This window comes from Euprymna scolopes, chromosome 25 (genome assembly GCF_053919585.1).
Source record: "Euprymna scolopes isolate OS-2025 chromosome 25, ASM5391958v1, whole genome shotgun sequence".
In the NCBI taxonomy this organism is placed as follows: Eukaryota; Metazoa; Mollusca; class Cephalopoda; order Sepiida; family Sepiolidae; genus Euprymna; species Euprymna scolopes.
This window is the reverse complement of record NC_136506.1, coordinates 76,688,860-76,715,820: the sequence shown is the minus strand read 5'-3', so window position 1 is coordinate 76,715,820 and position 26,961 is coordinate 76,688,860.

Here is a 26,961-nt window from a genome sequence, read left to right as displayed (position 1 = left end):
ATTTACCAAAATGATCCAAGATAGTAAAATTAAAGTATATTATAAATATTAAAGAATTAATATTTATATATTGTAGAAGCTCGATAAAACCAAATAGGAGATAGAGCTTATAATACGAGCAAACAGTTAATAAAACATGTTAAAAAACACATTGAAATGAGTTAAAAACATATTTAATCTGAAAAGGAAACACTAAATAAGTGGATAGTCCTTAATCCGCGGAGTTTCGAAGAAATACTTTTCTTCTCATCAGAGGGTAGGAATTAGCAAACTACGGGATCGGATTTTGAATGCAAATATGGGATTTCCTTGGATTTTACTTGTGCAAATGGAAATTCAATTAACTTTCTTGAAGTTATATATTTGGATTTTACCGTTACTGGATTATTTATCTTCCACCATCCTATCCATTCATGTGTAATCACCTTTTTCTTCACCATATTCCCTCTGCTTAACTTTTTTTGTTATCAAGTAAGATCTTTGACTTACTTGTTGTTCCATCAAATACTTTTGCATGCAAAATCCGATCCCGCATTTTACTAATTCCTACCCTCTGATGAGAAGGAAAGTATTTCAGATTAAATATGTTTTTAACTCATTTCAAAGTGTTTTTTAACATGGTTTATTAACTGTTTGCTTGTATATATATATATATATATATATATATATATATATATATATATATATATATATATATATATATATATATATATATATATACTGATATCTACTTGTGGGTGTATAGCTAGCGTAATCAGGATCATTAAGAATTATAACAATAATTCCATTAACATTTAACATTAGCAATTAACTGGCCGCTTCAGTCTCATCTCACTTGGCCTAGGCGTTGAATCTCACGATGCTAGCCACACCGATTACGCACCGGAGCTCCCTTCAGGCGATAGTGTCGCAACCTTTTCTAATCTATATCTTTGTAATGTTGACTTATTTCTCGCACAAATATTGATATTAAACGCCCAGATTTCCATTTAAAACAATAAATACACTCTGTTATGTACATTTGAGCGAATTCAAAAAGAATAAATAATCTTCATATTCTTTTAAAAAATCAAAGAAAATACCAATATTTGCTCTTTGTTTTCTATTTTAATAATTTATTTCTATTAACTATTACACAAAATTCTATTCAGATATATTTTCTACACTGTACATGATTGCGTGGAATATGAGGTTAAAATTCTAGAACACATAATTTCCTCATTCATTTGTAGGACTACTTTGTCGGGTTTTTATCTACAGACTTGAAAATTAATATCTGGGATATTTGAACATGTGGAACTTATGTTTTAGCCCGAAAAATAGTTGCTAAAGTATCAAAATTAAAACACGTCTGAACTTAGTAGGCGTAGTTCGACACATGTATGCTATACGCATGCGCAAAGATATGTTCATAAGTTTAACTGTATTAATTAAATGTTTTCGTTTCAATTCTAGTTGTCTGTAACGTTCTAGTTTGTAATAAGAAAAATATCGTCGTAAATAACGGTCCCTTTTAAAATATCATTTTGTTCGTTTTTAATTTGATTATAAATAAAATTATCGCACGTTAATAATGGTTAATTTTAAAATAGCATTTTCGCTCGTCTGTAACGTTTAGTTTTTAAAGAGAATACTTGCAGTTGCTTAACATTTTATTTAAGATATGAATTTCGTCCACAACAAGTTTGGAAGAGGATTAACTTACATCACTAACGGTTTCTTAGAAGATAGCATTGGCATTTGTCTGTAACGTTTTTTTTATTTAATAGATCTAGCGCAGGTGGTTTACGCTTAATTTTGAAATACCAATACTTAAATCATTCGTTGACATCTATGCTGATGACACGACCATCTACAGCAACACATCAAAGGCTGTAAATGACAAGGCTCTTTCTGATTCTCTCTCCTCTGATCTCGAACGAGTGGTTCAGTGGGGGGGGGGAAGACGTGGCTGGTTACCTTTAATGCATCTAAAACCAAACTCCTATCTTTATATCATCAACGCTCTGATCCCCATCTGGCATCAATTGAAATGGATGGCTCTCGTCTAGGGGAAGCCCCATGTTTTGGCAAGCTTCTGAGCTTTAGCTTCACTCCTAATCTGAAATGGAACACGTACATTAAGTCTGTTGCCAAGGTCGCTGGAAAGATGGTGGGATCCTTCTACCGCTCCAGAAGATATCTCACTACTGATGCAATTCTCTATCTATATAAAAGCCAAGTACGTCCAAGGATGGAATACTGCTGCTATATCTGGGCAGGCGCTGCTAAAAACAGCCTATCCTGCCTTAACAGAGTACAAAATAGACTTCGTGGCTTAGTGAGGGATGCCCTTTTCTCTACCCTGCAACCTCTCTCCCACAGAAGAGACGTTGCGAGCCTATCCTTGTTTTATCGTTATTTCCATGGCAGGCGCTCGTCTGAACTCCAATCTCTGGTCCCCCCTCGCCAATCTTTTACAAAAAACATCCGTCTAGCTGAATCTACTGCCAAAAACTTTCCCCACTCTTTATCTATGCCTAAATCAAAACGTAGATTCCATGAACAAAGCTTCTTTCTTAGAACTGCACGCCTGTGGAACTCTGTTCCGTCTGCCTGCTTCCCTCCTGACTACAACTTGGATGTCTTCAAGTCCAACGTAAACAAATTCCTGATGAACGGCCCCTTAAGTAGACACTCTAAAATATCCACACTAACGTACTGTACTTACAATAACCCTTATCCCTGAGTGGCTTCCGGGCCTTGATAAGTGGTGACCACTTTGTAAAAAAACAAAAAACGTCATGTATCTGCTGTAACGTTTTGGTTTGAACTAAAATTATCGTACGTTAATTTTAAAATAGCATTTTCGCATATCTGTAACGCTTTTAGCTTGAAAAACAGTTACGATATTTCACAAACGCTTCATTTTTTTATTATTCTATTTTAATCCCAAACAAGGCACAGGGCTACTTTGATGTAGAGACTACTATCGGGGACATAAGTTGCAGGGATACTATGTAGGGAGTTGAGCAGCGAGATATCTGTTTACATTACACTTGAACTTCTGCATGTTAGTACAGTTCAGAAAGCAGGAAGTAGGAAGGGAGTTCCAAAATTTAGCAGTTCTAGGGGAGAAACTATTAGAGTAGAAGGCTTTCTTACATCTAGTGTAGGGGTGGGATTTTGCTGCTTGTCGGGGGTATTTACGTCGAGTGGGTAAAAGGGCTTCTAGCATGTCGGAGCATTCACCATTTTAAACTAGTTTTTTGTTATTTATTAATTTATTTATCGCGGACTATTATTCTCATCTTTCTTAGTTTGTTGTTTCACGACGTTTCGGCCAACTATTCCTCACTGCATTCTCAGCGATTACTGCCATCCATAGTTGTTGTCGTCTCACCACGTTTTTAGCCAAATAAGCCTCTGGTCAATAGGATTGAAACCGCTATCTTCAGACAATTCTCACTTGTAACCGACGAGATTCAATGTCTCTATCCACTGCGCCACGGACCCGAAAGGGCGATCAAGGTTTGATTTGTTTGGTCTTATAACTCTTCGTTTATTTATTATCTGATCTTCCATGGTCGGGCCCGTACTGAATGGTGTATATATATATATATATATATATATATATATATATATATATATATATATATATATATATATATATATATATATATATTATTTTAATTGAAATTCATTATTGAGATTAGTATTATTTATTTATTAATTTTATTGCGTCAACTATGGATGGTAGTAATCGCTGAGAATGCAGTGAGGATATTCGGAGTTTCTATCCACCTGACGAAGGCCAGGGGAATAGTTGGCCGAAACGTCGCGAAACAACAAACTAAGAAAGATGAGGATAATAGTTAGCAACAAAATAAAATTAATAAATAATACTCATCTCAATAATGAATTCCAATTAAAATAATATATACTTTTTTGTAAGTTATCATTTTATTTATCATTATTTTTTAACCCTTTCAGATGCGCTTTTGCGGATTGTTATCCTCGTCTTTATAGTTGTTCTTTCATTCCGTTTCAGCCAACCCATCCTCTGGCCTTCTTCAAGTGATTAACTGCGATGGATGAGTTAGTTGAAGCGTAATTTTATTGTTTGTATGTAAAGCTTTATTTTAAAATCGAATCATCACAAATAATTAATATTTCATTTTGAATGACTACTTAGCTTAGATAAGCGGTAAAAAAAATCGCATCTTCATCGCTATACGCACAGATTGGGCGGACGTAACTTCCGAGCGTGTTCCGCTTGTAAGGCAAAGCAGGTGCACGCTGTCGCTTTTAAATTACGATAAACGCCCGGGAGTGATTGGTACCAGATGGTTTCAATCCACACAAAACGAACGCTTTATCCTAAATCGATTAATTTTAATTTAATTGTATCGATTTTTCGACGCACGTTGTAAACACGCAACACCATATTCGACCTTTCTAGCTTCCTGGAGAGATTCGAAGACATCTTCGATTCGATTATTCGCAATTTGACGAAGCAACGCCAAGATGTCCCCAGCTTCTTTTGTACCTGATGAAATACTCACAACAAACACGAACTGGAGCCAACAAATTGAATGCGTCCACGCGGTTGTATTAATGACCTCGTCCGTCGGCCTCATTTTTTTTTCTTTTTTTATTCTTTTTTAGAACAGTATGTTCACAGAAAAACTCACAGAAATAATGGACGCAACTCGTTTTAGATGTGTCTGAGATTCTACATAATATATTATTCCCCAATTGGTTGATCGGCCCTGCCGGTGGGGCATTAGAATACGCCGACTGCCCCTCTGCAGAGGGTAAAAGTCCCTCAATGGGGGTCCTGGATATGACCTTAAACTATATCCAGTGGTGAGGCCCCAGCTTGTGGGCTTTGGGGAGTATGGAGCCACCCTTTAATTACCATTGCTCCCAGGTCCACTCTGACCCAGAGTGGTAGTACCTGTTAGGGTTCCAACTATGGGTTAAATAGAAACCAACGTGAAAATAACAAATATATTCTATTAAAAAAAATTTTCTTAAAAATCTTTGGATTCGGCATTAAATAACCCGGAAAGGGTTGATATGCCGTAAAACAAAACCAACCAACCAACCAACCAATTGGTTGATCTGTCACGTTAAAATTTTGAATAGAATTTTTGTCCGTTTTTGAATAGTATTTTTAACGGTTTATCACATTCTAGTTAGAAAAGGGATTTCCATTAATCCGTCACGCTTCAATTAAAAATATAATTTTACTCACATTACTGACAGATTAAATGGACTTAACTCACTTTCGGCCCGTTCTCGAATTCTAATATTAGACTGTCTGTTGTTCTGTCACGGTAAAGTTATGAATAGCATTTTTATGGATCTGTTACATTCTACTCAGAAGTAATATTTCCATTGGTTTGTCACGTTTAAGTTTATAATAAAATATAATTTGCATGTCATTACTGACCGATTGAATGGACGCAACTCATTCTGGGTACGTCTAAGCATTTTTATGCTATTCGTCGCTCTGTCTGCTATAGTAATATCCCAACAGCATATTTATCGATCTGTCACATTCTAGCTTGAAATAGCATTCCCATTGGTCTGTTATTTTTAAGTTTGAAATGTATTTTTATGGCAAAACTGATAGATTCACTTGACGCAACTTCCTGCAGATCGTCCCAGTCTCTCATAATAGATTATAACTCGGTTGGTGGATCTGTCACAGCAACACGTTTTGATATAAGTTTTGTTCGGTAATCATACTTTAGCTAGAAAGACTATTTTAGTTTGTCTGTCACGCTTTAGCTTTTAAATCTAAATTTCATCGTAAATCTGACAGATTGAATGGACGTAATTCATTTTAGTTACGTCCAAGCATTGTAATACTACAGTCTCCGTGGTTTCGTCTATAACAGAAAAATTTTATGATAGCATTTATGTCGGTCTGTCACATTCTAGTTAGAAATAGTGTTTAAGTTTAAAATATAATTTTTTTATCGAAAAACAAACATATTGAATGGACGTAACTCACATTAGATTCACCCAAGTAACGTAATACTAAACTATCCGTCGGTCGGTCTGCCATGGTTTGAAATGGCATTTATGTCGGTCTGTCGAGTTTTAATTCAAATTGCGTTTACATTAAACTCGCAAATTGACTGGCGGCATTTTAAGCAACAGAAAATTAAATCGATTCTAAAAGATTCAGTAAAGTCGACTCATTAAAGATTTGAAACCCATTAAGATTAAAACTTGTCTACGGTTCCTCATCGCCAATTCTTCAGTTGCCTTGAAGATGCTGGAGTGGCAAGTTTTGAACTTAGACAAGTTTTTCTCTACGAAGATCGAATTATTAGGTCGGGTTAGTAGGTGATCGTCGCCCAGCATGCACGCTGTTTCTTTGAGTCGTCTTTCTTCTCCATCGTTCTTCTGTGTCTATAATTTTTACCTTCTTCCACAAGACCCTTTCTTTTTAATTCCTGTAAATCCTTTGAGATGAGGCTTTCATAATTTGTGTATTCATTTTTTTGTGTAGACTGTTATCCTCATCTTCATAGTTGTTGTTGATTTACCATGTTCCGACCAACTCAGGGGGCACAGTTACATGACAGCATTCCTATACTGTCGCGGTTAACCACCAGAAGAAAGCCAGAAGATGTGTTGGCCGAATCATGGTAAAACAACAGCAAATATGAAGATGAGAATAACAGTCTGCAAAAAAAAAAAAAAAAAAACATTAACGGATTAATCTGGTTGAAACATTTTACTGACATTTGTTATGATAAGGTGCAGCAAACTAAGTATTATGGTATTCATCTGATGCACAATTATTAATTATTAGGGATATATATCGAATTAGTATTTCATGCAAAAACGAGCACAATAATATTCGACCATTAATTTGGTATAAATGTAATGTTGTGACCCTTTGGGCTGTGATCATAGCGTAGTATCTGCGTTAACTGTCGCAGGCAGGGCCAAGGGTCAAAACATTATTATTATTATTACTACTACTACAGGGTAACAAAAAAAAACAATGCTAAATGGAGGTCATCTAGTACATATGCAGTAGAACGGAGAAAAAAAGGCTAAAGACCCTAGTTTTTTGATGTGATGTTTTGAATATAATAAACTAGTTATGACGAAAGTTTCATTACATTCGAACAAAACATTAAGAAACGGGGCCTAATTAGAGTTGGGGCCCGTTTTTTGGGGTCACCCTGTATTATTATTATTATTATTATTATTATTATTATTATTATTATTATTGATTTCAGCGATGGCATGTCGCTGGATCGATTATTATGATTTTAAAAAAATAAACACTTAGATTGGGGAAACGTGATTGACAGATGAAATAATAAACAACTACAAAAAGAATGCGATTTTGGAAAATGCAGGAAAACATAATTTTTGGTCTTGATAAACAAATAATCAGAACCTTGGCCTTTGGGTCAAGATCAAGTAAAACAGACACAGTGATGACATCACGGGTGGTCGAAATAACGCCTTTTATGCGACGTCGCTTTGAATGACTTGCCAAAAATGTTAGCGAAAAAAACGACCCTCCCTGTAGAAAACTGCCTAGTTGAGAGTGAAGGAATTTATGTTTTGGGCCAATATTTCGATATTTGTCGTCCGAAGGGTCGAACTTCAAAAGTATACCGAACTTCTCATGAAAATCCATCCCTTCTGTCGGAAGTTTTAGGCATACATGCATACATACATAGATTTATACAGCTGGTAAGATTATAATATAGTATAGATGAATGACGGGAGTTGAAGTTTAGATATTATTGAGTCAAAAGTGGTTTTTCGATATAGAGATGACATAAACTCCTGACTAGTGCGGGTTATCAGCACGTCTAGAAACGAACTTTGTTCTTATGTACTTTTTACATAATTGGACGGATAGAGTTCACATGGTCCAATTTGATTTGAGCATCTTCCTGGTGAGGCCAGTGTATGTGGTGGGACGATAAAATTTTCGCTCTTGATGAGACGATGATTCCATTTCTGTGTAATGAAAACCGTTTTTTTTTGTGTACTAGTTGTGTACAAACCCCAAGAGCGAGAGGAGCCTTCTATTATGTCTGATAGTGACACAATGTTCAACGAGCGAGATCGGAGATGCGCCGCTGTACAACTCATGCTCTCTATCGATCCAAGTTATAACAACAGGGCCATTGTTAGCACCCTCAAAACGCATCGCTAGATTGCCCCGAATAAGAGAGACGTTCCCAGGATGATGCAAACAAAGTTTCCGTCCACGGTTATGGCCTTTGGTGTGGTTTAAAATGAGGGCCACATCTTTAAAGTCGGCTTGAAAGTCAGCACTAAAGTGTACTTGGATGTGCTGAAGTGTGGTGATCCCCTGGTACAATCAGGTGGTCGCTGTCAGACTTTGGGTGTGGCAATAGGACTCAGCACCGGCCCACAAGTCCAAAGGGGCCCAGGCTTTGCTTCAGAAGGCGTTCTACAACTTTGTACCCTTCTCTCACTGCCCCACCCTCCCCTGACCTGAAACCGCTGGACTACTTCGTTTGGTCATACGTCGAGAACATCACCAACATGACCTCCTACAACAGCAAAGCCAGACTGATAGCCGCCATCCGCCGAGCTCTAGCCGGCGTTTGTGGAAAAGGCATACTCCAAATTCCGGACCCGTATCGAGGCGGTGACTGAATAGATATCAGCTCTACTTCATAATCAAGTGACCTGAATAGATTTTATTTGACTAAAAGTTTTAAAATAAAGCTGTACTGTTTTGTTTTTCTTTAGGGCGGCGCTTTTATTGTTCTACACTGTATGAATGCGTCAGGCGTACATCGAAGCCATATTGTTGTTTTAATGCTGTTAATCCCAATGCACTTTACTTGCGATATTCCGTATACACATTGACCAGTACTGGGGACATTAGTGGTCCCATAGATAGGCATTATTTCTGCCAATATATATCTGATCTTATCAAGAAGTTTATAATTTCTACACAGAAGATCTATTGTCGATATTCAATGCACGGTTAAGTAATAATAAGTATCGGTACTTTATACAAAAGTGAGCACTAATTTATTATAGTTAATTATCAATTTGTATAGAGCACTCATTCTAAGTCTATGGGCTATAATTTTTGCCCGCTTTTTAAAGCTAAACAGCCTAGTCGGTTCATATTTTGCAATTAAGTAGTCTAAAAAAGGTCAATTCTTCTTTGCACATATAAAGGAACCTGAGAGATACTACACCTCCAAAGCAGACTCGGCCTGGGAGTAATAACAAAGAGGTGATTCCACAGATATAAAAGTTGGAACCATAGATTTTCTTTAAAAAAAATGACCAGATTTTGCATTAAATAACGTGAAAAAGGAGTGATATGCCATAAAACAAAACAACAAAACGAAACACCATGAATAGATGTAAGTAGAAAAAATATAAATATGTATAACACTTTTATCAAAATGACCGGATTCGGCATTAAATAACCTACATAGAGTTAATATGCCATAAAACTAACCAATTAAACTAAGCACCATACATATTTAAAAATATAAAATACATATTTAAAAATAAAAAATACATATTTAAAATAAAAATATAAAATACATATTTAAAAATATAAAATACATATTTAAAATAAAAATATAAAATACATATTTAAAAATAAAAATATAAAATACATATTAAAAATATACAATATAAATATTTAAATGTAAATATATGAAATACATATCTAAAAATATAAAATATAAATATAAAAACACAAATAAAATACATATTTTAAAATATAAAATAAATATTTAAAATATAAACTATAAATATGCAAATAAAAATAGATATTTGAAAATATAAAATATATGTATAAAAATATAAAATAAAAATATAAAAATAAAAATATAAAATACATATGTAAAATTCCAAAATATATATATATATAAATATAAAATATATATGAAAATAAAAATATAAAATACATATTTAAAAATATAAAATACATATTTAAAAATATAAAATACAGATATAAAAATAAAACTATAAAATACATATTGAAAAATATAAAATACTTATTTAAAAAAATAAAATACATATTAAAAATATAAAATATAAATATAATAATAAAAAATATAAAAAACATATTTAAAAATATAAAATACATATATAAAAGATATAAAATATGAATATAAACATGAACATATAAAATAAATATTTAAAAATGTAAAATACATATATATAAAATATATAAATATAAATATAAAAATATAGAATGCATATTTAAACATGTAAAATTCATATTTAAAAAATATAAAATATAAATATAAAAATATAAAATAGATATTTAAAAATATAAAATACATATATATAAATATATAAATATAAAAATAAAAATGTAAAATTCATATTTAAAAATATAAAATAAATATTTAAAAATATAAAATACAGATATAAAAATAAAACTATAAAATACATATTGAAAAATATAAAATACATATTTAAAAATATAAACATAAAAATACAAAATACATATTTAAAAATATTATTTACATATTTAAAAATATTAAATATAAATATAAAAATGAAAATATAAAATACATATTTAAAAATGTAAAAAACATATTTAAAAATATAAAATACATATTAAAAATATAAAATATAAATATAGACATAAAAATATAAAATACATTCTTAAAAATATGAAATACCTATTTAAAAATATAGAATACATATTTGAAAATATGAAATATATATATAAAAATAAAAATATAAAATACATATTTAAAAAAATAAAATATATATTAAAAATATAAAATATAAATATAATAATAAAAAATATAAAAAACATATTTAAAAATATAAAATACATATATAAAAGATATAAAATATAAATATAAACATGAACATACAATATAAATATTTAAAAATGTAAAATAAATATATATAAAATATATAAATATAAATATAAAAATAAAAATATATAATACATATTAAAAAATGTAAAATTCATATTTAAAAATATAAAATATAAATATAAAAATATAAAATATATATTTAAAAATATAAAATACATATATATAAATATATAAATATAAAAATAAAAATGTAAAATTCATATTTAAAAATATAAAATATACATACAAAAATAAAAAATATAAAATTCATATGTAAAAACATAAAATACACATTTAAACATATAAAATACATATATATAAAAAATATAAATATAAATATAAAAATAAAAATATAGAATGCATATTTAAAAATATAAAATATAAATATAAAACTATAAAATACATATTTAAAAATATAAAATACATATATATAAAATATATAAATATACAAATAAAAATGTAAAATATACATACAAAAATAAAAATATAAAATACATATTTAAAAATATAAAATACATATTTAAAAATGTAAAATACGTATATAAAAAATATAAAATATAAATATAAAAATTAAAATCTAAAATACATATTTTAAAATGTAAAATACATATTAAAAATATAAAATATATATGTATTTAAATATGTATATATATATTTAAAAATATGATATATATATATATTTAAAAATATAAAATATATATATATAAATAAGAATATAAAATAAATATTTAAAAATATGAAATATATATATTCAAAAATATAAAATATAAATATTAAAATGAATATATAAAATACATATATAAAAATATTAAATAGAAATTTAAAAATATTAAATACATATTCAAAAATATAAAATTTAAATATTAAAATGAAAATACAAAATACATATATAAAAATATTAAATACATATTTCAAAATGTTAAATATAAATATAAAAATGAAAATATAAAATACATATTTAAAAATGTAAAATACATATTTAAAAATATAAAATACATATTAAAAATATAAAATATCTATATAGATATAAAAATATAAAATACATTCTTAAAAATATAAAATACCTATTTAACAATATAAAATACATATTTGAAAATATAAAATATAAATATGAAAATAAAAATAGCAAATACATATTAAAAATATAAAATATATATTTAAAAATATAAAATATAAATATAATAATAAAAAATATATTTAAAAATATAAAATACATATGTAAAAAATATAAAATATAAATATAAACATGAAAATATAAAATAAATATTTAAAAATATAAAATACATATATAAAATATAGAAAATATAAATATAAACATAAAAATATAAAATACATATTTAAAAATATAAAATCCATATTTAAAAATATAAAATATAAATATAAAAATATAAACTACATATTTAAAAATATAAAATACATATATATAAAATATATAAATATAAATATAAATATAAAAATATAAAATTCATATTTAAAAATCTTAAATATGAATACAAAAAATATATATATTAAATACATATTTAAAAATATAAAATACATATTTAAAAATATAAAATACGTATTTAAATATATTAAATACGTATATAAAAAATATAAAATATTAATATAAAAGTTAAAATATAAAATACATATTTAAATATGTAAAATACATATTTACAAATATGAAATACATATATATTTAAAATATATATATATTTATCTAAAAATATAATATATATATATATACAAATAAAAATATAAAATAAATATTTAAAAATATAGAATGCATATATAAAAATAAAAAATATAAATATAAAAATGAAAATATAAAATACATATATAAAAATATAAAATACATATTTAAAAATCTAAAATATAAATATAAAAAGAAAATATTAAATACATATTTAAAAATATAAAATACATATTTAAAAATATAAAATATAAATATAAAAATATAAAATACATTTTTTAAATATAAAATGCATATTTAAAAATATAAAATATAAATATAAAAATAAAATATTAAATACATATTTGAAAATATAAAATACATATTTAAAAATATTAAATATAAATATAAAAATATAAAATACATTTTTTAAATATAAAATGCATATTTAAAAATATAAAATATAAAAATAAAAAATACATATTTAAAATATAACATACATATTTAAACATATAAAATATAAATATAATATAAAAATATAAAATACATATTTTAAAATATAAAATATAAAATAAAAATATAAAATACATACTTAAAAATATGAAATATAAAAATATAAGTATAAGAACATGAGGCATGCAAAATTGTTATCAAAAGGACTCATATTTTGATATTTAATAACCCAAAAATGGTTGATATGCCGAAAAGCAAAACAACAAACCAAGCGGATCAAAATCAATTTGTGGGCTATAATATCTAACACCTAGTTAGATATTATTTCCAAAACACACAAAATTGAGCCTACAACATTGAATACACTTTTAAACCACGTTATATGCAATGAAGCTTTAATTTAAAACCGCATGCCGGTTTGTTAACAAGCTCATGGGGTCACCAGGGGATATGGTTAATTACGGGGCCTACTTCTTTATTATTTCTTTTCGTTTTACAAAATTATTTATCGTTCGCTTTCGTTTTAAAAAATTATTTATCGTTCGCTTTCGTTTTAAAAAATTATTTATCCTTCGCTTTCGTTTTAAAAAATTATTTATCGTTCGCTTTCGTTTTAAAAAATTATTTATCGTTCGCTTTCGTTTTAAAAATTAATGATCGTTCGTTTTCGTTTTAAAACATTAATTATCGTTTGTTTTCGTTTTAAAAATTATTTATCGTTCGCTTTTGTTTTAAAAAAATATTTATCGTTCGCTTTTGTTTTAAACAATTAGTTATCGTTCGCTTTGGTTTTAAAAATTATTTATCGTTAGCTTTCGTTTTATAAAACTTATTTACCGTTCGTTTTCGTTTTAAAAAATTATTTATCGTTCGTTTTTGTTTTAAAAAATTATTTATCGTTTGCTTTCGTTTTAAAAATTATTCATCGTTCGCTTTCGTTTTAAAAATTATTTATATTCGTTTTCGTTTTAAAAAATTAATTATCGTTCGCTTTCGTTTAAAAAATCATTTATCGTTCGTTTTCGTTTTAAAAAAATATTTATCGTTCGCTTTCTTTTTAAAAAAATATTTATCGTTCGCTTTCGTTTTTTATAACTATTCATCATTTCTTTCCATTTTTAAAAATTATCAATCTTTTGCTTTGATTTCAAAAATTATTTATCGTTCGGTTTCATTTATTTTAATTATTTATTATTTCTTTTGTTTTAAAAATTTAAGTTGCTTTCCTTTTTAATTATTCATCGTTTACATTTAATTGATTCATTATTGGTTGTTTATTCACTAAATTCAAAATTCAGTTTTTGTGGTATTTGATTGTTTTCTCTTTTAAACATATATAATTTTGATTTTCCTTTTTAATTTATATTAAAGTTAAGTTTTCGTATAAAGCAAATCGTGTTTTTGATTGTCTTTTTAAATGCAATTTTGTCAGTAAATAAACGAATTTATATATTAACCAACTCACAGAATATTGTTTATCAAAGATAAAACTTTTCCGTTTTGAATTAATTCTCATTTTTTTTTCTTATTTTTTAAATTAATATTAAATAAGCTTAGTTACAGTATAAATCTATTTCTTTTTTTCTCTATTTTTTCGGTACACATTTTAAAGTTCACCCTAGCAGGCTTTGCTTTTTCTGTTTTGAGAGGAAGTTAGATTATTGATATTCGTCTGAGGCGCTCCTACTGGGGAAAGCTGACGGGGATACCCAGACATATACTGTAGACCAGAGAACCCTTCTTTAAGTGCCTTGGTTCTTCAATGTCACTTTTTGAACAATGTGTCATATCTTTCCGACATGGAATAGAGATAAATATTCTCCAAATATGACACCGACTGAAGATATTTGTTACAAATTGGGATTGAGCACCACCCTACACAATGTGATAATAAAAATCATCCAACAGAAATGCTGTAGTTAAGATTTCTATTAAAGGTTAACAGATTAACGTCAAGGTTGTGAATTCCATATAGAAAAGTTGATTGAATTCGAATACAATAAAACGCAACCAGTGCGCTTGAAAGCCAAATAACGTAATATTAGAAAAATAAAAAAAATATTTTACTTTTTCTAAATTTATAACATATATTTTGGAGCTAAACTCCATCCTCAGCATGTTGTTTTCTTTCTTTTTTCCTTTTCTTCTTCCTTGCTACGTTGTAAAGTTGGAGAAAGAAAAGTCTATTTGTAAAGAGAACGTTACAGAATGGAACTCGTACCCTTGATGTTATTCTCACGTTGCCTACGCACAGCTCCAACATTTCAAAATACAACCGCTGAGATACCACGCGCGGCTCTTTATAAACATACTTTTCTTTCTCCAACTTTACAACATGGCAAGAAAGAAGAAAAAAAAGAAAGTAAACAACATACTGAGGATGGAGTATAGCTCCGAAATATATTTATGTTATAAATTTCAAACAAGTAAAATATTTATTTATTTACCTACTATTACGTTGTGGTTTCTTTTTCAAGCGCACTTGATGCGTATTTTATTTTATTTAACAGATCAATTTTATGACTACGTTGCAGGATATGACGTCATGGAAGGAAGTGCGTGGTAGGTAGGGAAGATTCATTCATTTTTTTTTTTTTGTAAGTAGGCCGCCAAAATGAACAAACGTCTGTATTTTTTCGGAATCATCGTTTCTTACAAATGTGAGTCGAAAAATTACACACACACACACACACACACACACACATATATATATATATATATATATATATATATATATATATATATATATATATATATATATATATATATATGGAGAGTGGATGTGGATGTGCTCTAGATTGGTGACAAATATAAGCAAAACTCTCAAAGCACATTGTCGTGTTCTTTGTTGTTCGTTAAATTTGCTTTTAAAATATAACTATCACAAATATGAAAAAAAGGTAAATACTAACGGAGCAATATACGTACAATGTGTCAATACATAATTTCGGACAAAACGGTCCTGGATATGACCTTAAACTATATCCGATGGTTAGGCCCCAGCTTGCGGGCTTTGGAGAGTGTGGAGCCACCCTTTGATTGCCATTGCTCCCAAGTCCACTCTGACCCGGAGTGGTAGTACCCGTTAGGGTCCCAGCTATGGGTTAAATAGAAACTGACTTGAAATATATATATATATTCTATTAAAAAAAATTCTTCAAAATAACTTGATTTGACATTAAATAACCTGAGAAGGGTTGATATGCCGTAAAACAAAAACAACCAACCCAATCAAACAAAACGCTACTCATATATATATTTTTTACGATTTGGGATTCAATAACACTCCATACTCCGTGAGTGACGCTGTTTAAGTGGTTAACGACAAGAACTACAAATCTGAGTGTGTTCAAATTCGGATTTAGATTGTTACACAGAATCATATCAAACCCACGACTGACATTATGCCTAACCTAAGGAAGAAGAGGTAAATAAAACATGAATACACTCTACGTGACAACACCTCGCCATCCAACGGTTATAAACGGAATCTAGCTCTAACGTTATACACGTTTACACACGTGTAGCATAATCCCCCATTAAGGAGCGTTAAACTACGCTGAGGTAGCTTTGTATTATCGGGTGACGCCAGATAACCCAAAGATTTAAGATAGAGAAGATAAATATACATATTTTATTTCATATCAAAATAGATATTGTTTGAAAACCAGAGAAATATATTTTTACGGCTAAAAGTTGACGACAGGAAATTTCACTTAGAACCTTGTCTGGCCTTAAATGAACCCAGGGTCGGGTGTCAGAATTGACATCTGTCCTTGAAAATGGTGAGAGAATTTCAGGAGTGGGAACGGTGCCCAACCAGGGAACTGGGGCTTTCGATTTCGTCGGAAATTTCGTGGCGAAATCTTATTGGCTGGAGAGAATTTCCACCCCCATCCATTTACCTTACTATATATACGACTGTCGTGCGAAAATTAGCCAGAGTTCCAGAGAAGAGTTGAGTTTCAGAGAGTTTCAGGGCAAAGTAAAGCAGAGACATGACCCCTCCCCACCTCATCCATCCGTTGGTCGCTGTCTGTGAAGAGGGTTGAGACTTTGAAAAGAACTTACAAAATCTGAATGAGAATTGTAAAAATATTTTGTACATAATTTTGTGAAAATTAAGCTTTTGTAGATAGACTACAATCGTTTGTCTTTCTTCCTGCCTGCCGCTTCGATATTCGCTTTCAGCATGCCAGATTTTATGTAACAGCCTCAGAGGAGTCTAGACGACACGTGTCGAGAATCCAGAGAAATAAGAGTCCTAACCACCTCCTCGAGGGAGGCGTTGCACACATAGACGCAACGCGATGCCGCAGAGTACGTCACAAGGAATGTAGGATATCGATTCCTTTTTTTTTAACAACAATTATTTCCAGGTGCTTTCCAGAATAAAACGTGATTGTGTTCTTTCTCTCTGATCTCTGTCCTCTCGAACGTGATCGTCTTCTCTAACGTGCTCTCTCTTTTTATAGTCTTCTTTTTTCTTTTTTTTCTACTATGACGTCATTTCGCACATGGTTCGAGATTCGCATATAGCCACCATACGCGCGTTCGCGCCCTGTTACATAACGCTATACATGGATTTCCTTCACTAATAACTAAAAATCATGTTCTATCATTAAACTAAGTTTTGCTCACTTTCTTATTGTATCCACGGTATAATCTGGTTGGCACAAAGGTTCTTCTTAGACCACCGAAGTTAAGCAACGTTGAGCTTGACTAGTACCAAATGGGTGACCATATGGGAATATCAGGCGTTGTATGTAGCAGGACATGGACACTTCCGGCGGCTCCTACATCCGACCTGAGCTCCAGTTGTCTTGGCATTGTCTTGCCGCTGCATTAGGCTGGTTGGAACGAGAGAGTGAATCTGACTCTGCACAAACTCCCAGCGCGATTCATCCATCATCACTGCGATGAGCAGGTGGTCCTCCTCGTTCCGATAGATAAACTGCTTCATAGTATACTAGAAAATGTATCCGGCGTTGCCTGGTATGAAATGTAATGTTAAATTCCTTTAAAAAATTAAGTAAAAAAAAATAAAAAAAGAAACTAAAACATGTGCATGCAAGCTTATGTTTTTTTTTTAAACAGTGTTCCCAGGTCCACTCTGACCCGGAGTGGTAGTACCTGTTAGGGTCCCAAGTATGGGTTAAATAAAAACCGACTTGGAAACAACAAATATATTCTATTAAAAAAATGTTCTTCAAAATCGTTGGATTCGACATTAAATAACCTGAAAATGATTGATATGCCGTAAAACAAAAACAACCCACCATCTTGTAAGTAAAACAGAAAAGATACTCGAGCTGAGATCGAAACCAAAACCTTAAGACAGTGAATCAATTACGATAACCATAAAACCAGCTAGCCAAGTTTTTAACAAGTGTTTTCAAACCTCGTGAAACAGTTGACAATCAGATGAAAATCCGATGACCCTCAAGTAGCAATTTTCCAATGTTGTCCTCTAAGCATCTCTTATTTCTGGATCAAAACCGATTAAAATGTTCTCCACATGTCTGAATATCCTATATACAAAATTTCAAGTCTGTAGACTAAATATTCGTTGACTATATAGGTTGAGAATGGTCATCACACGCACACATTCTCGCTTTCATAGATATAATACAATTTCAGCCCGGCGTTGCCCGAGTGTTTGGAGATGTATGTTGAGCAAAAAAAAAAAATGGTAGTAGGAAGGCAGGCTCGAACTCGTACCGCGAAGGAGGGAAAGAACGGGAAACAAATCCTTTGCTGTTACGACCACCGCTAAAACGGAAGTGATTTATGCTTAAATTAAGGCTAGACAATCGAAAGTAGAAGATGACTTTCAAAAATATCGGCGAAAAAGCGACCCCCTCTGTAGAAAACTGCCCAGTTGAAGGTGCAGATATTAATGTTTTTAGCCAATGTTTCGATATTCGTCGTCTTAAAGGTTGAACTTCAAAACGATACTGATATTGATGAAATCCATCGCCTTTGTCGAAAGTTTTAGGCAGACATGCAAACATACATACATACATATATTTATATATTGGTAATTAAATTTTTCGACCCAAACCGATTAAAAAGCTTGACTCATCTCTGAATACTCTTTATGTAAAATTTAAAAATTTTAGACCAGAAATTGTCTGAGTAATTTGGTAGAGACCGCAGATGTCAATTTGTTTTTAACTTTAACCCTTATTATGACCCCTTAACATTTATTGTTTTGGGATATGTCCAAGGAACCTATATCTAAAATTTCAAGTGTTTAGACCCAAATTGTCGGAGGAGTTTGGTAGAGTTCTCAAAGGTTGAACGTTGACCCCTCAACAGCCAAATTACTGGCCGAAAACGGATTACAAAGATTTTCCCAAATCTCAGTACCCTGTATATCAAATTTTGCATCTGTAGACTGAAAATTGAGTTGTTGCGTTGGATAATGTACACAAACACCCAGACAGACACGCAAACACGTTCACGTTTATATATATATATATATATATATATATATATATATATATATATATATATATATATATAGATAGATAGATAGATAGATAGATAGACAACATAAGGAACATCTTTTGATTAATGTTTTATTATAAATTTGTTTATGGAAGACTTGAAGTGCAATAAAACTTTTCATATCCGAGAATCGCATACAAAACTAAGCAACTTACAACTTACAAAATTACAATGAGTTGTGTTCGTTCGCGTGTTCCATTATATTTCTAATTATTCGATATTTATAAATAGTGATGTTCATGCGCACTTCTATTTCCGTCGGTTTGTAAGATGGCGTGTACACCTGATCTCTTGTCTTCGGTAGCAATGGCACCTGGATCATACATCATCCTCTTACAATCAATACTGTCAGACAGAGACACTCCACAGAAGGAGGCCGATGCGCGCAACCCGTCCTTATACGACCACGACTCGTCATAATATTTATTATAACCTCTATCTAGACCTGCTACCTTCATTCTCTTTCTCCTTCTTTCTTTCTTGCTCTCTCTCTCTCTCTCTCTCTCTCTCTCTCTCTCTCTCGCTATACTCCTGTAAATTTGTTTTTTCTTTGTGTGTGTACAGAAAATACAATTTAATAATATATAGTCGTGGATCTAGCTATTTTGCATATTCTTATAAACATTCATTTTAATTTATTCCCTATTAGTTTTTTGTTTTTGTTTTGTTTTGTTTGCTTTATTTTGTTTTCTTATGGGATGATCATCTTTAGTTAACTGTTACGTACACTTATATTCATGCAGATATTCTACGTTTCATACTTGCTTAATAGTTGCATAAAAAGTTATAGTAAACACAAACATCTTCCTACATATATTTATGTATGCGTATATATATCTGTTTAAAAATTGTTCCCACAAAACTCCTCTGTAAGTTTTTGGTCAACTCACATGTGAAACTTAATATATAGGTTATTCTAACACACATGAAACTTAATATATAGGTTATTCTAACACATGTGAAACTTAATATATAGGTTATTCTAACACATGTGAAACTTAATATATAGGTTATTCTAACACATGTGAAACTTAATATATAGGTTATTCTAACACATGTGAAACTTAATATATAGGTTATTCTAACACACATGAAACTTAATATATAGGTTATTCTAACACATGTGAAACTTAATGTATAGGTTATTCTAACACATGTGAAACTTAATATATAGGTTATTCTGACACATGTGAAACTTAATATATAGGTTATTCTAACACACATGAAACTTAATATATAGGTTATTCTAACACACATGAAACTTAATATATAGGTTATTCTGACACATGTGAAACTTAATATATAGGTTATTCTAACACATGTGAAACTTAATATATAGGTTATTCTAACACATGTGAAACTTAATATATAGGTTATTCTAACACATGTGAAACTTAATATATAGGTTATTCTGACACATGTGAAACTTAATATATAGGTTATTCTGACACGTGTGAAACTTAATATTTGGTGTTTAGCCGGGGAATATCGGTGCAAAAGTGTGAAAATAGAAAAAAAATGAAATTTGCCAGTTGAAGGTCAAACGACGGCATTACGAATATGCATGCGTAACGTAATAGCTATTGGTTCATGTTTCAATTTTTAGCCTTTCAGCAAACATGTCTTCGTAGCTCAGGCATTAACTTCAAAGGAAAAAATAAATCGTATGCGAAACGTTTTCGTTTTGATTCTTCGTGGTATTTTTTTTTTAACTTTTTAAATCATTACTATTTGATTCACTGTCTTTAGGTTTTGGTTTCGATATCAGCTCGAGTATTTTATTTGCTTACAAGAAGTGAACTGATTAGAAAAAACACAATACTCGCATGCACAGTCTGAGTCCTTGTTTTTGCTTCATTTTTTACGGCATTTAACGTTACGTCTAATACTGGGCAACGGCGGGTACGTCTCCTAATATATATATATATATATATATATATATATATATATATATAATTTTATTACCGTTTTATCTGTTTAGTTACACACGTTTCCGCTACTGAATCATATTAGCGATCCAGTAACTTAGTCAGACTTGGACAGAAGTGGTTATTATGATTTTCATGATCATAATAGCCACTTCTGTCCAAGTCTGATGAAGTAACTGGATCGCTAATACGATTCAGTAGCGAAAACATGTGCAACTAAGCAGATAAAACGGTGATAAAATTATATATATATATATATATATATATATATATATATATATATATATATATTAAATTGTGACTCAATGAATTTCAAAAAACACTTATTGAAATGAAGTGGTTGAGTTTCGTATCTAATATTTTATTATTCTAAGCAAGACAAAGAATACTTTAGTATATTAATCTCCTTAACCTATAGGGTTTCGATGTCTACCATCTCATCAGAGGAGAGAAAATATTAGCAAATACTTATAAAGGCATGTACCCCATTTGCTAAAGTCAGTGAGACATGGAAAGTCAGAGTCAACATAATTAAATTATCTTTAAATTAGCAGAAGCCCTGTAGCAAGAGGGTTTGCAGAAAAGAATATTAAAAAAACTATTCTGAAGTATATATATATATATATATATATATATATATATATATATATATATATATATACTGCTAAGTTATACACACATATATAAATACTAGTTTTGGGTCGATTAATCGTAATTCGATTCGGAATCGAAAATCTCGGAACTTTTTGAAATATCGTAATCGGAAAAAAGTTCCTATTTTCAGGTGCAAAAATAAAAACGATTCTTTTAATTTTTATTTGTTTGAAACTTGATAGTCCACTGCTTCTATTAATGGTGGAATGATAAATATTTATTGCTTTGAAACTATCAGCAAAACTAACATTTATAGTGCAAGTGTACTTTTATGTACGCGAAATTATATGCACATTTATACTTCAGCTCTATATTAAGAAATTTAAAAAGAATCAGAATCAGTAATTGTATCGAAATCTAGAATTTAGAACAGAATCAGTAATAGTATCGGGATCGAAAGAAATATTGGAATCGTCCCATCAATAATAAATGCATACAAATTTACACACACACACACACACACACACACACACACATATATATATATATATATATATATATATATATATATATATATATATATATATATATATATGAGCAAACAGTTAATAAAATATGTTAAAAACACTTTGAAATGAGTTAAAAACATATTTAATCTGAAAAGGAAACACTAGATAAATGGATAGTCCTTAATCCGCGGAGTTTCGAAGAAATACTTTCCTTCTCATCAGAGGGTAGGAATTATCAAAATGCGGGATCGGATTTTGCATGCAGAAGTATTTGATGATTGTATCTTATATATATGTATATATATATATATATATATATATATATATATATATATATATATATATATATATATATATATATATATATATAACTCGGTGGACGGTCCGGGCGTCCTTGCTTGCTTTTTTGCTTGCTTGAACATTATCAAGATTAATATGAAATGGATGTTTTTGTTTTATTTTCGAACGAAAAAAATGTCCGTTGACATTTAAAGTGTGTATAGCGTTTATTGCATGGAGTTAGTGATTTTTTTAAAACGATATAGAACCGTTCATTTTAAAAAAGATATGGTCAAGAAAATAAATAAATAAAAGAACATAAGCAGGTAACTGTCACTCCCTGTTCGATCTGGTTCTCAACTTAGTTGGGGGTGGGGGAGATGTGGTCCAAAGAAAAATGAGTGGTGGAATGGGAACATGTAAATGTCAAAAATTGTCTAAATCTTATTAGTTCTATTAGTTAGGCCCGAGACTTATTAAGGGATGTAAAGTTCAATAATGTAAGTTCAATAATGAACGTGGCAACAAGAGTCATGGTCGTTGAAGCCACTCAGCTAAAGAGATTTCAATAGAAGCTATCATCCATATCATAACACGATACAGATTTAGTTTCATTTCTTTTTTACGCTCACAGACACACCAAGCCGACTATGTATTTCTACCATCTCCTCTCACCGTTTGTTAATCCAGCCGCTCTTTAATATTATTTTTAATGTCTTTTTGCACATTTACAGTAATAGCGATCTCTCTTTTTTAGTTTTCTAGTTGATTTACATAAGAAACTATTGCGACAAGTAGTCGTCATCTTGTTTTATTGTTTTTCTAGATACGCCATCGTATATCGGCAGAATGCGGGCGATGTTTATTCTAAAGATTATTGTGTAAGAAAAACAATAATAGTTTTTCGTATTATTTGGATTCCTCAGTTACTGTTCTCATTTCGAGTGGCATTAATATATATATATATATAGATAGATAGATAGATAGATAGATAGATAGATAGATGCGTATATATATATTTTTTTTTACATAGGCATCACCATTTATCAAGGCCAAGAGATTACTCGAGGATAAGGGTTAAAGATTGTGCAGTAGACAATTGGACGATATAGTAATCGTTAGTAATGGAAATTCGGTAATTCTTTTTTTAACATATGGAACAGCTCATCAAAAACTTGAAGACCACCATATTGTAGTCAGCTGGAAAGCAGGAAAACGGAACAGAGTTCCACAGGCGTGAAGTTCCTAAGAAAGAAGCTTTGTTCATGGAATCTACGTTTAGATTTAGGCACAGATAAAAAGCGAGGGAAATTATTGATAGTGTTTTTTGTGAGACGGATGTTTCTTGTGAAAGTTTGGCGAGGGTGGGGGGAGACAATAGATTGGAGCCCAGTCGAGCACTTGCCATAAAAATAACGATAAAGCAGAGACAAACTTGCAATATCTCTTCTGTGGTATATATATATATATATATATATATATATATATATATATATATATATATATAGTTATCCACATACAGTGCTGTTTCGCTGTTTCACAGCTCATCAGTGTGGCTAAACAAGCAACAACCACAAGTCAGGACACACGCATATATATATATATATATATATATATATATATATATATATATAATTGCAACGTCTTGTCAGAGGAGTGCCATGAGCCCAAAAATGATTCCATCGCCACAGCTGCTAGATCTACAGCAGATGTGCTTACAGTTATATCTCATAGGATTAGCAAATCTCTCGACGGAGGCAACCTTTCTAGGGCAATTGCTCTTGACATATCTAAGGCCTTTGATAGGGTATGGCATAAAGGTTTACTTCATAAGATCTCTAGCTATGGTATTGCTGGAAATGTCTTCTCAATTATTAAATCATTTCTTTCTGATAGGTTCATAATAGTAGTTGAGGGGCAAAAATCAGAAGCTCACAGTATTAATGCCGGTGTCCCTCAGGGGTCCATCCTTGGCCCAACTCTTTTCCTGATCTACATTAATGATCTTCCAAATCACATCCTTACATCATTTGTAGACATTTATGCTGACGACACTACCATTTATGGTAGCACATCTAAGACAGTAAACGACCAAGTTCTCTTCAATTCTCTCTCCTCTGATCTTGAGCACGTAGTACAATGGGGTAAGGTGTGGCTGGTTACTTTTAATGCATCTAAAACCAAGCTTCTCTCTTTACATCATCAACATTCTGATCCACATCTGGCATCAATTGAAATGAATGGCTCTCGTCTTCAGGAGGCCTCAAGTTTTGACAAGCTTCTTGGCTTGACCATTACTCCTGATCTTAAATGGAACACGTACATCAAATCTGTTGCCAAGGCCGCTGGAAAAATGGTGGGATCTTTCTATCGATCCGGTAGATATCTCACTGCTGATGCTATTCTCTATCTATATAAGAGCCAGGTACGTCCAAGGATGGAATACTGTTGCCACATCTGGGCAGGAGCTGCTAGAAAATACTTGGCCTGTCTTGATAGAGTTAAAAATAGACTTCGTAGCCTCGTAGGAGATGTCCTTTTCTCTTCCTTGCAACCTCTATCTCACAGAAGAGATGTTGCGAGTTTGTCTCTGATGTATCGTTATTTTCATGGAAAGTGCTCGACTGAGCTTCAATCTATGGTCCCCCCTCGCCAAACTTTCACAAGAAACACTCGTCTAGCTGTAAACACTATCAATAATTCCCCCCACTCTTTATCTGTGCCTAAACCTAAACGTAGATTCCATGAACAAAGCTTCTTTCTTAGAACTGCACGCCTGTGGAATTGTCTTCCGTTTTCCTGCTTTCCGGCTGACTACAATATGGTTGTCTTCAAGTCTAACGTAAATAAGCTCTTGATGAGCCGTTCCATATAAGTTATCAAATTTACCAAATTTTCATTACTAATGATTACTATATTGTCCAATTTCTACTGTACACTCTTTAACCCTTATCCTTGGCCTTGATAATGTGGTGATGCCTATGTAAAAAAAAGGACCATTTTTATAGACCTGAGGGAGTATCTATACACAGATGATGTTACAGAGTCTTAGCTTTGTACGACAGCTAAGTCTCTCTCTCGGTTCAAAATGTTGAGATCCAGCAACAAGCTAGAGCAAGATAGCCAGCAGCAAGTTAAACTGCAGACCAGCTTAATGCGGGTACTGGTCTCCCGCTTTATAGTTTTTTAAATCAGAGATTTGCTTCTCCTAGAAAGTTTGCCTTCACCACGGCTTACAGGAGCCCTCTCCACCCCAACACACACATACATACACACAAACACACACGGTGCTAGTTGGCCGTTGATCCCGATATATATATATATATATATATATATATATATATATATATATATATATATATATATTATCAAATGGGTTTAAGATATATTGATAGATTATTTATCTAGAGACTTATCACGATTTAAAAAGACCAACATATAAAGGAAGAGCATAATATAAAGTGAACATTATCTGTAATATAACTTCCTTTTTCTCGTCTGATGAGAAGCATTACGCTTCGAAAACGAAAACAAAACAAAAAGGTTTACAATTCTTTTTCTTTCTATACCATGTTTCTTTCTTTGTTGAACTGACACATTCATATATACTAATATTCATTTCATAATGTCTTGAATTTCACTTTATGCACACACACACATACACACACACACACACATATATATATATATATATATATAGAGAGAGAGAGAGAGAGAGAGAGAGAAAGAGAGAGATGTAATAGTAATATGTAGTAGTAATATTAGGAAAATTTATTTATTCTTCTAATATTGCGTTGTGATTTGGCTTTCAAGCGCACTTAATGCGTATTTTATTTATTCAAATTAAATAAACGCTTTTATAATGGAACTCACACCCTTGGCGTTAAACTCACGTAGCCAACGCCACGCTCAAACATTTCTAAATAAAACCGCTGAGAGACAACACGCGGATCCTTACAGGCAGACTTTTTTTTCTCTAACTTTACAACATGGCAAGAAAGACGAAGAAAAATGAAAACAACATACTGGGGATGGCGGTTGACTCCGAAAAATATATTTAAATTATAAATGTCAAACAAGTAAAATATTTGTTTATCTTCCTAATATTACGTTGTGATATGGATTTCAAGCGCACCTGAGGCGTATTTTATTTATTCAAATTAAATCAACGCTTCTATAAT